Below are 16371 nucleotides of genomic sequence, written 5' to 3' on the forward strand. Positions count from 1 at the left end.
AGTTTTTGTATCACTCTGTTGTTTGGTCTTAGAAAACCGAACGAAGAACACCTTTGAATAGAGCGTCTCTGGCGTGGCGTTTCAATTTGTGGCGAGCTCGACGGCCCGATTAACTAACTTCAATGCTATTTACCTCGGAAACCTATATGATATTTTCTTTGCACTTATGTTTCAGCACAGCCTACCTTGCAACAGCCGTATAGGAAACTTTGTCTGTTTGCAAATTTGTGAACATTTTCCTTCAAAACGAAATTTCTAAATGAATAGATAGTAAAGAGCGATTATTTTCTTATTTAATAGAAAAAATAAGAAAACCACATGACTTCCAGGCGATATTTTAATAAACTTATTTCAATCCCTCCGTCCCTGTGTATTAGCTTTCCTCGTATTTCCATTTCGATAGACTCCTTAATTGTGCCATTCTAGAATCCTGGCGTTTGCGCTACTACACTGATCTCACGGTATTTCATTTCATGGTAATATTCGAGGCAATGCGTGGTGACAACTGATTTGCTTGGTTGTTTCTACATACAAACTCCGCAAGCCACAGCAGGATGTGTGGTGGAGGGTACCTGTACCACTACTAGGCATTTCCTTTCCTGTTCCACTCGGCAATTCAGCGAGGAAAAATAGACTGTCTATATGTCTCCGTCTGAGCCCTAATTTGTCGTATCTTATCTTCGAAATCCTTACGCGAAATGTATATTGGCGACAGTGAAACCATTCTGCAGTTAGTTTCAAATGCCTGTTCTCTAAACTCTCTCAGCAGTCTTCTGCGCAAATAACGGCGCTTTCCCTCCAGGTATTCCCATTTCAGTTCTCGAAGCATCTCCTTATACTTAAGTGTTATTCGAACCTTCCGGCAACAAATCTAGCTGCCCGGCTCTGAACTCCTTCGATACGTTCCTTCAAACTGACCTGTTGCGGATCCCAGACTCTCGACTAGTTATGAAGGCCAGGTCGCACTAGCGATCTCTATGCTACCTCCTTAGCAGCTGAACCACAATTTCTTAAAATTTTCCCAATAAACCGAAGTCGACTAATTGCCTTCCCTACCGCAATCCTCAAATGCTCGTTCCATATCATATCGCTACGCAACATTTTTCCCGGATATTTAAATGTGGTGAATGTATTAAGCAGAACACTATTAATGCTGTATCCAAGCATTACGAGTTTAGTTTTCGTACTCATCCGCATTAACTCGTGTTTCTCTATATTTAGTGCTATCTGCCTCTCATCACGCCTACTAGAATAAAATCCTCTCAGTTTTCAAGCAGCGTCAATTCGAACAGACGCGGCTTGAACACCGAGAACGTTTTATTCAGATATGTCAGCGCAAAAGGTACCGAGAAGAAACCTACTAGAAATTTTATCTAACAAGGAGAGGTCCCCAGGGGGTGGCTCAAATGGCTCTGAGCACTATGTGACTTAACTTCTGAGGTCATTAGTCCCCTATAACTTAGAACTCCTTAAGCCTAACTAACCTAAGGACATCACACATCCATGCCCGAGGCAGGATTCGAACCTGCGACCGTAGCGGTCGCGCTGTTCCAGACTGTAGCGCCTAGAACCGCTCGGCCACACCGGCCGGCCCTAGTGGTAGGATGAACTTTTTGAAAACCTCTGAATGGTTTCTTTTAAAGTACATCATTTTTGCCGTTGACTGTACAAATTATTTCATTATTGCAATTGGTGCCTTCGGACCATTTTCAAGTAGTACTGCAAAAGATTTTGCTTCGGCACGTGCCAGGCTTTAGAATCCTCCGACATGTACACATGTCATGGTCTATAATAGGCCTTTTCGCTGTAAAAATACAATAACATCAGACCAATGTGAAACTCCCTACGTCATGAAATGATGTAAATTACATGAAATTTACCCAATGTTTACGTCATCAAGCTGTGAAGATTTACGGGAATGATGTTAACACCCGTAACATTTCAAGCAATTTACATCATTCCACGACATACGGAGCTTCACACTGCTCTGATGTTACTGCATTTTTACAGCGAATAGGTCCGTTTTAGACATTTAAGTCTCACATGTGCCAAAGCAGAATCTTTTGCAGTGAAATAAAAATATCTACAGTCAACGGCGAATATGATGTCCTTGAAAAAATTCTACAGGACTGTGAACCTCAACCATGAGAAGTTAATCATCTACATAGTGATGTAAGTTAAAGTCCCAAATATCACACCCTCCAACCATTCACTCTGGTGGGCCTTCGTTTGTGAGTAATCGGTGAAAAAAATTCGGAAGTTTACGACATTCTTTACAGCTTAAAAAAAGAAATGTACAACAAACTGGCTGCGAAGTGTCACGGTTAAGGCACAGGCCTCTAATGCAAAATTTTTGTGGGTTCGAATCACAAAAGGTGGTTTGCATTTTTTTATTTTTAAAGGTTTATGGAAATGCCTTTGAACTTCAGTTTTCTTCAGTTAATTGGGTTAAGGGTAATTTTTTCATTTGTATTCCTTTGTCACCTCATTTTAATCACCGTAGTAACTTTTCCAATTGCTCTTATTTTATCTTCTTATCATTCTTTTTCAACTTGGAATCCCTATGGAATTGAATTTAATTCTTTTTATGTATGTATAACAATATTTAAACATTTGAAATTGCCCACATATTGGTTAAAGCAGAAGACGAAGTACTCTATTTATATTGACTGCGCAATGGTATTAAAAATGTATTTTTCGTTACAAGATACACATTTTCTTGGATGGCAATCGTCACACAGTCATTTAAAAAGTTCTTATTCCATTACGGACAAAGTAATGTACATGAAGATTCAAACGAAGGACGGGATTATAAATAAAACGAAATTAAAAGAAACTGTTGTTGTTGTGGTCTTCAGTCCTGAGACTGGTTTGATGCAGCTCTCCATGCTATTCTATCCTGTGCAAGCTTTTTCATCTCCCAGTACCTACTGCAACCTACATCCTTCTGAATCTGCTTAGTGTATTCATCTCTTGGTCTCCCTCTACGATTTTTACCCTCCACACTGCCCTCCAATACTAAATTGGTGATCCCTTGATGCCTCAGAACATGTCCTACCAACCGATCCCTTCTTCTGGTCAAGTTGTGCCACAAACTTCTCTTCTCCCCAACCCTATTCAATACTTCCTCATTAGTTATGTGATCTACCCATCTAATTTTCAGCATTCTTCTGTAGCACCACATTTCTAAAGCTTCTATTCTCTTCTTGTCCAAACTATTTATCGTCCATGTTTCACTTCCATACATGGCTACACTCCATACGAATACTTTCAGAAATGACTTCCTGACACTTAAATCAATACTGGATGTTAACAAATTTCTCTTCTTCAGAAACGCTTTCCTTGCCATTGCCAGCCTACATTTTATATCCTCTCTACTTCGACCATCATCAGTTATTTTGCTCCCCAAATAGCAAAACTCCTTTACTACTTTAAGTGCCTCATTTCCTAATCTAATTCCCTCAGCATCACCCGACTTAATTAGACTACATTCCATTATCCTTGTTTTGCTTTTGTTGATGTTCATCTTATATCCTCCTTTCAAGACACTGTCCATTCCATTCAACTGCTCTTCCAAGTCCTTTGCTGTCTCTGACAGAATTACAATGTCATCGGCGAACCTCAAAGTTTTTATTTCTTCTCCATGAATTTTAATACCTACCCCGAATTTTTCTTTTGTTTCCTTTACTGCTTGCTCAATATACAGATTGAACAACATCGGGGAGAGGCTACAACCCTGTCTTACTCCCTTCCCAACCACTGCTTCCCTTTCATGTCCCTCGACTCTTATAACTGCCATCTGGTTTCTGTACAAATTGTAAATAGCCTTTCGCTCCCTGTATTTTACCCCTGCCACCTTCAGAATTTGAAAGAGAGTATTCCAGTCAACATTGTCAAAAGCTTTCTCTAAGTCTACAAATGCTAGAAACGTAGGTTTGCCTTTCCTTAATCTTTCTTCTAAGATAAGTCGTAAGGTCAGTATTGCCTCACGTGTTCCAGTGTTTCTACGGAATCCAAACTGATCTTCCCCGAGGTTGGCTTCTACTAGTTTTTCCATTCGTCTGTAAAGAATTCGTGTTAGTATTTTGCAGCTGTGACTTATTAAGCTGATAGTTCGGTAATTTTCACATCTGTCAACACCTGCTTTCTTTGGGATTGGAATTATTATATTCTTCTTGAAGTCTGAGGGTATTTCGCCTGTTTCATACATCTTGCTCACCAGATGGTAGAGTTTTGTCAGGACTGGCTCTCCCACGGCCGTCAGTAGTTCCAATGGAATATTGTCTACTCCGGGGGCCTTGTTTCGACTCAGGTCTTTCAGTGCTCTGTCAAACTCTTCACGCAGTATCGTATCTCCCATTTCATCTTCATCTACATCCTCTTCCATTTCCATAATATTGTCCTCAAGTACATCGCCCTTGTATACACCCTCTATATACTCCTCCCACCTTTCTGCTTTCCCTTCTTTGCTTAGAATTGGGTTTCCATCTGACCTCTTGATATTCATACCAGTCGTTCTCTTATCTCCAAAGGTCTCTTTAATTTTCCTGTAGGCGGTATCTATCTTACCCCTAGTGAGATAGGCCTCTACATCCTTACATTTGTCCTCTAGCCATCCCTGCTTAGCCATTTTGCACTTCCTGTCGATCTCATTTTTGAGACGTTTGTATTCCTTTTTGCCTGTTTCACTTACTGCATTTTTATATTTTCTCCTTTCATCAATTAAATTCAATATTTCTTCTGTTACCCAAGGATTTCTACTAGCCCTCGTCTTTTTACCTACTTGATCCTCTGCTGCCTTCACTACTTCATCCCTCAAAGCTACCCATTCTTCTTCTACTGTATTTATTTCCCCCATTCCTATCAATTGCTCCCTTATGCTCTCGCTGAATCTCTGTACAACCTCTGGTTCTTTCAGTTTATCCAGGTCCCATCTCCTTAAATTCCCACCTTTTTGCAGTTTCTTCAGTTTTAATCTACAGGTCATAACCAATAGATTGTGGTCAGAGTCCACATCTGCCCCTGGAAATGTCTTACAATTTAAAACCTGGTTCCTAAATCTCTGCCTTACCATTATATAATCTATCTGATACCTTTTAGTATCTCCAGGGTTCTTCCATGTATACAACCTTCTTTCATGATTCTTAAACCAAGTGTTAGTTATGATTATGTTGTGCTCTGTGCAAAATTCTACCAGGCGGCTTCCTCTTTCATTTCTGTCCCCCAATCCATATTCACCTACTATGTTTCCTTCTCTCCCTTTTCCTACACTCGAATTCCAGTCACCCATGACTATTAAATTTTCGTCTCCCTTCACAATCTGAATAATTTCTTTTATTCCATCATACATTTCTTCAATTTCTTCGTCATCTGCAGAGCTAGTTGGCATATAAACTTGTACTACTGTAGTAGGTGTGGGCTTCGTATCTATCTTGGCCACAATAATGCGTTCACTATGCTGTTTGTAGTAGCTTACCCGCATTCCTATTTTGCTATTCATTATTAAACCTACTCCTGCATTCCCCCTATTTGATTTTGTGTTTATAACCCTGTAGTCACCTGACGAGAAGTCTTGTTCCTCCTGCCACCGAACTTCACTAATTCCCACTATATCTAACTTCAACCTATCCATTTCCCTTTTTAAATTTTCTAACCTACCTGCCCGATTAAGGGATCTGACATTCCACGCTCCGATCCGTAGAACGCCAGTTTTCTTTCTCCTGATAACGACATCCTCTTGAGTAGTCCCCGCCCGGAGATCCGAATGGGGGACTATTTTACCTCCGGAATATTTTACCCAAGAGGACGCCATCATCATGTAATCATACAGTAAAGCTGCATGCCCTCGGGAAAAATTACGGCTGTAGTTTCCCCTTGCTTTCAGCCGTTCGCAGTACCAGCACAGCAAGGCCGTTTTGGTTATTGTTACAAGGCCAGATCAGTCAATCATCCAGACTGTTGCCCTTGCAACTACTGAAAAGGCTGCTGCCCCTCTTCAGGAACCACACGTTTGTCTGGCCTCTCAACAGATACCCCTCCGTTGTGGTTGCACCTACGGTACGGCTATCTGTATCGCTGAGGCACGCAAGCCTCCCCACCAACGGCAAGGTCCATGGTTCATGGGGGGGGAAAAGAAACTGAGGAACGGAAATAATATGGACAAAAGTACAGGATAGTAAAACGGAACAAATTACACTGAAGTTAATCCATAAAAATAGATAAAACTACACGAACAATGATTCAAAGTGGACAAAGAACGACAGGAAGAAAAATAGGAGCAGATGAAACAATTGATACGATGATTACAATTACGTGAAAAGTGATAGAAATAAAAATGAGTGTCCAGCAGGATCAATCGCTGAGGGTTGTGATACCTAGGATCTTAACCAACATCACCGTATAGATGGCGTCAAAAAATCGATCCCACCACTAGGCACCTGTCCTTGTACACTAATAAACCAAAACATTATGACCGCTGCGACGTTGGAAGCCGCCTGGTGGCGTTCCGGGCACGTGACGCGGTAACGTAAGTACATAAGCGGAGCAGACACGGACGGCGGTACGCCCTAGCAAAGATATGGGCTGCAAATGAGGAAATACGTTGAGATTACTGACTGTGACAAAGGGCAGGTAATTACAACGCACAGCATGCGAACGAGTATCTCGAAAACGACGAAGCTGGGCGAATTTTCTCGCGTCACTGCCGTGAGCATATACGAAAAGAGGTAAAAGGACAGTGAAATTACCAATAGGCGAGAAATGTTTGGACGTCCACGACTCTTCACAGAACGTGGGTTTTGGAGGCTTGTCTGCACTGTGAAGTAGGTTCGACGTTGATTTGTGGCATCTCTGCTGAAAGAGCACATTGCTGGTGCACGCACAAGTGTTTCGGAGCACACCGTTCATCGTACATAGTTGAACATGGAGCTCCGCAGCACACAACCCATAGGTGTTCACATGTTGGCCATCGTCTATTACGACTGAGGGGGACACGAGACCATCGGAATTCGACTATCTATCAACGGAAACGTGTCGGCTCTTTGAGTTAATCACATTTTTGCTACACTATGTCGACGGTCGTCTCCACGAACGCCGTCATCGATGTGAACAGCGGCTCGAAACATGCCGCGCGTCACGGACGCAGGCTGATGTAAGCAGTATTATGATATGGGAGACGTTCTCCGATACTTGCTGGAACCTGTCGTAGTAATCGATGACACGCTGACAGCTGCGAGACACCTGCACCGCTTCAAAAATGGTTGAAATGGCTCTGAGCACTATGGGACTTGACATCTGAGGTCATCAGTCCCCTAGAACTTAGAACTACTTGTACCTAACCAACCTAAGGACATCACACACATCCATGTCCGAGGCAGGATTCGAACCTGTGACCGTAGCGGTAGCGCGGTTCCAGACTGAAGCGCCTAGAACCGCTCGGCCACAGCGACCGGCTGCACCTCTTCGTGCTTGATGTCATTCCCGACGGCGATGTCGTCTTTCAGCAGTATAATTGTCCGTGTCTCGGGGCCACAACTGTGCTACAGTTGTTTTAGGAGCATTACAATGAACTCACATTGATATCTCGGAGTTCAAAAGTCACCTGGTGTAAATCCTATGCAACCCACCTGGATCGCTATCGGGTGCTCGTTATTTACACAAATCTCATGACCTGTATGTAGGTATCTAATGCCACATACCTCTACAAACTTACCAATACACTGTCGGATCCCTGAGATCCAGAATCAGTGATGTATTTAGTTCCAAAGTTGGAGAAACAAGCTATTAAGCAGGTGGTTATGTTTTGGCTCATCAGTATAAGTCATCTTGTATCCTCCTATAGTGGCGCAACGACTGTTTCAGTCGGTTGTGTAACTGATGGTTTTTGCATTTCTGTTCATCTTTCCGATAGCCTGCCCCACGAAAAACATGCGACATTTGCTAGGTATGCGATACACACCTGAGGCTTGATCATCTTTAACATTATAAAGCAATACGATGAGACGACTATCGTGGTGTGAGCGTCAAGTTTTTGGACAGGATAATTAAGGAGTCTATCGAAATGAAGGTGTGACAAAACATAGTAAATAGGAACGGAGGCTTCAATTTAATCAAGGCTTGAAGTCCGGCACTCAGTTTATTAAGATCTCGCGGGGCATGACATCCACCACAAATGGGTAAAGCTGAGAGATGGTGCGTTTTATATCGTCGAAATTTTGCCGATAAAATGGAAACAAAAACTTAGCAGAACACCCGGAAGCACGCTGTTGATCATTCAAGCAGAGAAAACTTGAAAGCTAACATCCTCCCACTTCTTTTTAATTCATTTCTCCCTGTCAGATTGCCTGCCTATTATTTTTATGTGGCATGGAGTAATTCTTGTATTTTTTTAAAAGTCACTTTTCTTTTTCATCCTTCCCGAGAGAACACGCCAATCACTAATGTGCATTACTTGTTCCCGATTAGTTCAAACTTATAATCCATCTAGTCGTAGTGACGCAACTTCCTTCTAATGCAATGCGCTTAGAATTTCACAGTCGAACACTTGGTTAACAAATGATGCAGCTGATGTTGTTATTTACCCAGTCTAAACGAATTTATGTGGAGCTTTAAAATGTCTATTCTCCGTCAATTGTTAGCTACCCGTCTCTCACAATATCCCGAGATAATAGGTAAGGTAATGTTGGGGCTTTCTTGAGACATGACAAGACACACAGTTGGTCCCTGAACTGTATGCAATCCGCTGCACTCTTCGCAATTGCCGGATGCATATACGACACGTTTTCCGTCTGCTGAAGCACCCAGGCGGCAAGACAAAACAGAATCGGCCGCATAACAAAATATGAAACTACAGCTGTGAATCAAAGGTCCCAGTATGCACAATGGAATGCAGTGAGAACGCCTCCAAAGCTTTCTACCCTTTCAAGATTGGAACAAGTGAGGCGGGCAAAAAATGAATCCAGCGCACGCATCGCAGAACAGAAAATGGGACAGTTGCATTATTGATAAGCATTGCTACGACAGAACGAAAAGTTGCAGGTCTGGCAGCTCTCTGATCAACATTGTTCAAGCAGCTTGCGTGACTCGCCCTGGTCGAAGACTTCAGAATTCGGCGCAAGCTGTGCGTGTCGGTAACGGAACCACGGAACGTTGCTATTCCTGTTGCATTAGAAGCTCGTTGATGTGCGGACAACGAGCACGCAAACATAGGTGTACGCTTGCGTGAACTGCGTTCCTATAGTTCTCACTATCGTTCAAGAGTCAGGGAGAAAAACTTGCGTCAATATGGGACTGCTTTTATTTGTCCTGGGCAACGGCCTTCCCGCAGTGTATACACCGGTTCCCGTGAGACCACCGAAGTTAAGCGCTGTCGGGCGTGGCCGGCACTTGGATGGGTGACCATCGAGCCGCCATGCGCTGTTGCCATTTTTCGGGGTGCACTCAGCCTCGTGATGCCAATTGAGGAGCTACTCGACCGAATAGCAGCGGCTCCGGTCAAAGAAAACCATCACAACGACCGGGAGAGCGGTGTGCTGACCACACGCCCCTCCTATCCGCATCCTCAATTGAGGATGACACGGCGTTCGGATGGTCCCGATGGGCCACTTGTGGCCTGAAGACGGAGTGCCTGCCTTGCCTTTATTTGTTCTGAAGTTAATGAAGAAACTGCCTGAGAAATTTCTCGTTTGATTATAATTAAGTCTCTACTACGCGATGCAATGTAGTTCTTAAAATGTAGGGTCATCATTGAATTTGTGTTTATGCAGTTGTAGTTATATTGGGTAAGGCAAAGATGGTTCCTGTTTCGTTTAGAGATTATAGACGAGCATTCTAATTGCTCTTTGCACTGCACAGTTTCTTAACTACCTTTCGCTGTACAGAACGGTTTAAAAAGAGAAGAATTTTTATCTTAAACTGAGAACGTAATCTTGTTAACATAGCGTACAGCACAGCTAAATTGATCACAATAAAATCCTTCAATCCCTGTCAAGGACAAAGCAACATGCACCCGCTCCATTCTGTATTGTCATTATTATTACTTATTATTATTATTATTATTATTCGATTTATTTATTCATTTTTTGAAGACTTACTGTTGTCGTCAAATAAGATTTCAGAATCCATTTTTAAAACGTACCCCGTGGCCCAAGGCGGGATAATAGCACAGTTTGGAACGAAACTGACGCACACGATTAGAAATTTGGCTTTGATAGGAGCTATAAATTTACAATTCTGATCATGAGACACCTAATATTTTCCCTAGGTATAAACCTTTCTTGACGAATAATAGTGCACATAAATACAAATCTGTCGTGTGTAAAGTATTTCTAGTATGGAAACGAAAGTTACTTGTACTAACCTCGTCATTTTAACCGCGTATCTTGTTTAGATGCCGGCCGGTGTGGCCGAGCGGTTCTAGGCGCTTCAGTCTGGTACTGCGCGGCCGCTACGGTCGCAGGTTCGAATCCTGCCTCGGGCATGGATGTGCGTGATGTCCTTAGGTTAGTTAGGTTTAAGTATTTCTAAGTTCTAGGGGACTAATGACCTCAGATGTTAAGTCCTATAGTGCTCAGAGCCATTTTTTCTTGTTATTCAAACAAATCACGTACAATGACAGATACAAGCCCAGATGTACTTCTCATCCAGAAATTACAAGGAAGGAAACAAGTATTTGACAGATATCCTCATTTTTTATAAACAAATGTCAACATTAGGTCGAACATGCGTCACGCAGCAGACTAAGGATAAAGGTGTCAATTTTGTGTCTCTGGAATCCATACTCATTAAGAGTACCTGTCAGGACATAAACGTTTTTGCTATGTAGTATTGCATGAGGGAAGGAAATTTCTCTTAAACTAAATGGAGTAAGCACAGAAAACAAATTGAGAACAGGGAAGTCAGCCGATAAACCTGCGACGCAGTAAGAGAAATATGACAAGATATAACACGCTACTTGTAACAGGTAGGAAATATCTCATTCTACTCGCTAATCTTTGTTTCTGTGACTGTTCAATACCTACAGTTATTTTCTTCGTTTCTTTGGTTCCGTTAGATCTGTGCTACCAGAGGGGGCCGAGTGACACCGTAGCAGGAAATTGTCCTATCGGTATGCGCATCGCGAGTAAAAAAGTTCTAGCGACAAGCATTGGACGTTTCATCATCAGTGTAATGAGTCAGCCAATGCTCGTATTTCAGTCTGTAACGCTAGCTGAAGTGATCACAAGCTGCTGCAACTTCTTGTGGCACGCGTGCAGTAGTTTGTATAATGATACACTTTCGCAACAGTCGGAACTACCTTCAATTAACGCAGCTAAAACCATGCAAAAGTCACTTATCAGGCGTTACTGTCAAATCTATTTTATGTATTTCGAGCGCTTCATCTTTCCCTAATGTTGTGAAAATCCATTCCGAAAACGGATAAGCAATATTTGCCTAAATAGGTAGCAGCGTGAGCTCCAAGAAATACGTGTACTAGTGCAGTTACATTCTAATGGTGTTTGCCACAACATTCACTCATCAGTCTATTTTTTTATGTGCACGTTATACTCGTGCGCGATCATCTAAATATTTTAATGGTTGAGTAATGAGGAGAGACACTTTTGACAGCGTTCAGTGGCTGTCGTTTCGTTATATGTTTGTTATCTGAGACAGTCTATGTCCTACGTAGTTGAGAAACCACATTAATTTAGGGGAAGGAAGGAAAGAAACTCGCGGGAGATCTCGGTATTGGATTTCGGGTACTTGCAAAGCTGCAGCGTCTACATACACCCGCATCTCTGGAACTTGCGCATAAATCTGATAGATATTCCAGGAACTCGCTCTTCTAAAGCTCCTCGGGCTCTCCTGCTAGTAATAGCAGACACTGTAAAGTATCTCGGCAGCATACAGTTCCGCAGTCAGATGAGTAATGAATACGACTTCCTGTCAGAGAGGAAGTATTCGCTGCGAAGTCTTTCAAGGTAGGCGGTCGACGGCAGAACTGAAAGGACGGCCGTATTGCTATCGTTTCTTACAGTACAAGCGCTGCACTCCAGCTGTCACCAGATACACGATAACAACACAGAATACCGCGAAACGTTTCTCCACTCCACCAGTTCCCCGCTGCAAGATCGACTGGAAGTTAGGTTTTGGTAAATATTTTCAAGTATCACGGAAAACACAAACCCCGTACACAAAGTGTACTCTCACACCATAGCGAGAAGCTTTAGGCAGTTGATGTCACGTGATGAACATTAAGCTTTGATTGATTTATTCTTCTCATTCAGCATTCAATAGTGTCGACAAAGCATTTGTTAATTTTGATATGGAAAAGTTACGTGGTAGGATATACATCGTATAGTATAAAGTGTTTTATGAAGGCCTTACAGAGACACAACATACTCTTTCTGTATATACGACAGGCTGACATGCTCAGTTACATTAAAGAAAGTTGTCCGGACAGGCATGTGAGATTTACCAACTGTTTTTAATATTCGCTTATAAAATTATATTCGATATATATGATTATGGTGACACCGGACATGAATATTATCGAAATTCTAAATTCAGACTGTAATATGTTTCGCAATGATAGTCTAGACGCCAGCTGTGGCGAGGTATTTATTGCCGTAAGGATCTCGGCGCTATCTTGTGGAGTCTGAAAACGAATTTGAGATATCTAGATGAAGGTAAGCGTGACAGGTGGCTCAGATATAGTAATTGAATGCTTTGGTAGAGTACTTGTCTGAGGAACCGTGATGGCAGAATACTTCAGAGAAAACTTGGAGAACGTCGCCATAAAATTTCCTGATTATGTTAGTGTGATATGAGGAAACTTCAGTAGAAAGGGAGACTCATGCCAGGCAGAGAGAGTCGTGTTGTTCTTCATGTGTTGACTGAAAATTACTTCGACCAGATAGTCTGAAAACCGATTCGCTGTGAGTTATTTGACGGAGAGAAGGATATTAGTGATTACTGAGCTGTTACACTACCTACGGCTGCAGCCGTTACATGGACTGTTAAGATAGACAGGATAATTGTTTTACTTCACAAGAGAGCAGGGCACAAATTGTAGAGTATCTGAGTAGTCTACATCTAATATTTCGCTCTGAAGATCAATATGTGTAGCATAAATGGCTAAATATCAAAAGTATTTTACAATATTCCTTAGACCAGTAAAACATGATCAAGGTTTTAATGAATGAGAAGTTCTCAGAGTTGCTCAATAGGCGTATAATACAGTTACTACGAAGGCGAAGGGAGCTTCGTCACAGATTTACGCAAAGTCGAAGCCTAGCTGACAAATAACAGCTGAAAGAAGCCAAATTGAGATTAAGGAGAGAAACGCGAAACGCGGCAGCGAATTCGAAAGTAAAATTTTTCCAGCTGATCTGATAAAAATCCTAGTACCTTAATGCCTACGTGATGCCAGTAAGTGAAATGAACTCATCGATTGTGTAGCTCAGTGACGATACTGGCACCAAAGCGAAAGATGACAGAAAGACTCCTGAAATACACAGTTCGTTTTTGCAAAATTATTGACAGCACGAGCGGCGATATGGAAAATTTTGAGGTACGTGATCGCGAAACAAAAAATCAACAAACACTGCTTAACAGAATAAAGGCACCTGGATCGTATGTGATTCTAAGATATTTTGTGAAACTTTTGGTCTCCTTCTAGCAAAAGTTTATCGTAGGTCGCTGAAGCAACGAAGAGTACCAGGGGATTGAAAAAAAGTACTAATTAGGATCGTTTCAGATAATTATAGGTATGTATTGTCATCTGGAAAAACAAAACTGGTGGCGTTCTACGAATCGGAGCATGGAATGTTAGATCCCTTAATCGGGCAGGTATGCTAGAAAATTTGAAAAGAGAAATGGATAGGTTAATGGTACGGTAGATTTTAGTGAAGATCTGTGCCACGAGAAACAGGACTTCTGGTCAAGTGAATACAGGGCTAAAAGAAATTAAATAGGAGTAACGCAGGAGTAGGTTCAATAATTAAGAAACCTACCGTGAAGAGCATAGTGAACGAGTCATTGTAGCCAAGATAGACATAAAGCCAGCATATACCACAGTAGTACAATTTTATATGCCAACTAGTTCCACAGATGACGAAGAGATTTAAGAAATGTATAATGAGATAAAAGAAATTATTCAGATTGTTTAGGAAGACGAAAATTTAATTGTAATGGGGACTAGAATTCGATAGTAGGAACAGGAAGAGAAGGAAAAATTACAAGTAATTTCAAACGTGGAATGCAATAACAGAGGTAGCAACCCGGTAATGAAAGAAGGCTGTATACGTGGAAGAGACCTGGAGACGCCAGAAAGTCTGATCGATTCTATAACAGTGAGACAGAGATTTCGGAACCAGATTTTACCTCGCAAGACATTTCCAGGGGACGGCATAGCCTCTGACCACAGTTTATTGGTTATGAACTGTAGATTAAAACTAAAGAAACTGCAAAAAGGCACGAAATCAAGCAGATGGAACTTGGATAAGATGAAAAAACCAGAGGTTCTTGAAAGTTCCAGAGGGAGCATTTCGCAACGATTCACTAGAGTAGGGGAAGGCACACAGTAGAAGATAAATCGGTAGCCCTGAGAGATGGAATCAGTGACGGCAGCAGAGGATCAAGTAGGTAAAAAGACAAGGCCTAGTAGAAACCCTTGGATAATACAGGAGATACTGAATTTAACTGATGACAGGGGAAAATATGAAAATGCCAATGAGGCAGGCGAGAGGGAACACAAACGTTTAAAAAATAAGTTTGGCAGAAAGGCAAAATGGCTCAGAAGGAATGACAGGAGGACAAATGTAAGAACATAACTGATGATGGCCGAACTAGACAGGATATAAAATGTAGAAGCATATTTCACTAGGGGAAAGATAGATTCCGCATATAGGAAAACTAAAGAGGCCTTTGGAGAAACGAGAAACAGCTGCATGAATATCAAGAGCTCAGATGGGAAACCAGTCCTAAGAAAAGAAGGGAAAGCTGAGAGGTGGACGGGTAAAATGGAGGGTCTATACAAAAGAGCTGCACTTGAAGTCAATATTATAAAAATGGAACAGGTCGTAGATGAAGATGAAATGGGAGATATGATACCGCGAGAAGATTCTGACAGTACACTAGAAGACCTAAGTCGAAACAAGGCTCCGAGAATAGACGACATCCCGTCAGAACTGCAGATACCCCCGGCAAAGCAAACAATGAAAAAATTGTCCCATATGGAGTGAAAGATGTATGAGATAGGTGGAATACCCTCAGACTTCCAAAAGAAATCTTTTTCTTGTCGAGTTCTAAGTCTCCCGATTTCATGGACTTTCCCCGATGTTGTTTAATACGCACATTGAACAAGCAGTAAAGGAAACCAAAGAAAAATTGGGAATAGAAATTAAAGTTCAGGGAGAAGAAATGATAACTCTGAGGTTTACCTATGACATTGTAATCTGTCAAAGACAGCAAAGGACTCCGAAAAGCTGTTGAATACAAAGTGTCTTGAAAGCAGGATATAAGAATGAACATCAACAAAAGCAAAACAAGGACAATGGAATGCAGTAGAATTAAATAAGATGATGCTAAGAGAATCAGATTAGAAAACACGACACTTAAAATAGTAAGGTTTGCTATTTGGGCAGCGAAATAACTGATGATGGCCGAACTAGACAGGATATAAAATGTAGACTGGTAAAGGCAAGAAAAGAATTTCTGAAAAAAAGAAATTTGTTAACATCGAACACAGATGTAAGTGTTAGAAAGTCTTTTCTAAAGATATTTGTCTGGAGTGTAGCCATGTGTGGAAGTGAAACAACGACGATAAACAGTTTAGATACAGGTTGACAATTATTGAACTATATGAAACAAAATCTTCATAACTTCTGAACGGTTTTCGTTAGGTCGTTCAAACTACATGGTTGGCCGCGAGGCATGATGGGAATTACTATGGTTTAGCGACGAAGCCCACTTTCATTTGGATGGGATCTTCAGTAAGCATAATTGGCGCATTTGGGAGAAAGGGAACCCGCATTTTGCGACCGAGAAGTCTCCTAAGCCTCAACGACTGACACTGTGACGTGCAGTGTCCAGTCACGGTATACCGGTGCGATATTCGTTGATGGCATGGTGACTGTTGAACAGTACGTGAAGGTTTTGGAAGATGATTTCATCCCCACTATCCAAAGTAACCCTGATTTCGATAAGATGTGGTTCACGCAAGATGCAACTCGACCCCATCGAAGCAGGAGAGTGTTTGATGTCCAGGAGGAGCACTTTAGGGACCGCATTCTGGCTCTGGGGTACCCAGAGGCCCCTGGCATGGGCCTCGATTGACCGCCATATTCTCCCGATCTGAACACATGTGACTCCATTTTGTGGGGCTGTTTTAAA

The 16371-nt window shown here is 41.8% G+C and overlaps 2 protein-coding genes and 1 pseudogene across 2 annotated transcripts in view; 2 read left to right on the forward strand and 1 right to left on the reverse strand.

Moving 5' to 3' along the window:
• The window catches only part of LOC126475150 (GTP-binding protein Di-Ras1), a 1323975-nt gene that overhangs the window by 250407 nt on the left and 1057197 nt on the right, over nucleotides 1-16371 (forward strand). The gene's annotated exons all lie outside the window — the stretch shown is intronic.
• The window catches only part of LOC126475149 (pancreatic lipase-related protein 2-like), a 429898-nt gene that overhangs the window by 85264 nt on the left and 328263 nt on the right, over nucleotides 1-16371 (reverse strand). The window lies entirely within an intron of this gene.
• Nucleotides 9307-9423, forward strand: LOC126475755 (5S ribosomal RNA; annotated as a pseudogene).

This window comes from Schistocerca serialis, chromosome 4 (assembly GCF_023864345.2).
Source record: "Schistocerca serialis cubense isolate TAMUIC-IGC-003099 chromosome 4, iqSchSeri2.2, whole genome shotgun sequence".
Classification (NCBI taxonomy): Eukaryota; Metazoa; Arthropoda; class Insecta; order Orthoptera; family Acrididae; genus Schistocerca; species Schistocerca serialis.